Genomic DNA, 512 nt, shown 5'->3' on the forward strand with positions numbered 1-512 from the left:
AATTGGGAACTATTGATTTGATAACTAATTGATGAGTGGGTGGTCAACTCTTGACTTGGTGACTATCCTTATCTTCTCTTTTTTTGCCCAAAACTTCATTGATAACGTCAGAATTGGAACCACTTAAAAGCATGAAGTTGTTTGCCTAAAACGTCAGAATTGGAAACACTTAAAAGCATGAAAGTTGTAGAAAATTGTCTCAGCTTTCCAGGAAAAAAAATGGATGTCATTTGTACTTCTAGAACTCTTGATATGGGCCAAACACTGAATAGTGTTCAGGCTGTATGATAGATTCAGACTTTTTCATTGTTGTTACAATTTGGACTTGAAAATGGCCTTTTTAAATCTTGGGCTCCTCTAAAAGTTATAGGTGACACGACTAAAAGATTGATGTCTTCTCCCAAGTGCAGGAGTGTCGAAGTAATAAATAACCCAGCAAGACCGGGGTCGAACCACAGGGAGGTTATTTGTACAAATTATAAATAACAATAATACAACAACAATAACAATAA

The sequence above is a fragment of the Populus euphratica genome, unplaced genomic scaffold, assembly GCF_000495115.2.
Source record: "Populus euphratica unplaced genomic scaffold, PopEup_1.0 scaffold1831.1, whole genome shotgun sequence".
Classification (NCBI taxonomy): domain Eukaryota; kingdom Viridiplantae; phylum Streptophyta; class Magnoliopsida; order Malpighiales; family Salicaceae; genus Populus; species Populus euphratica.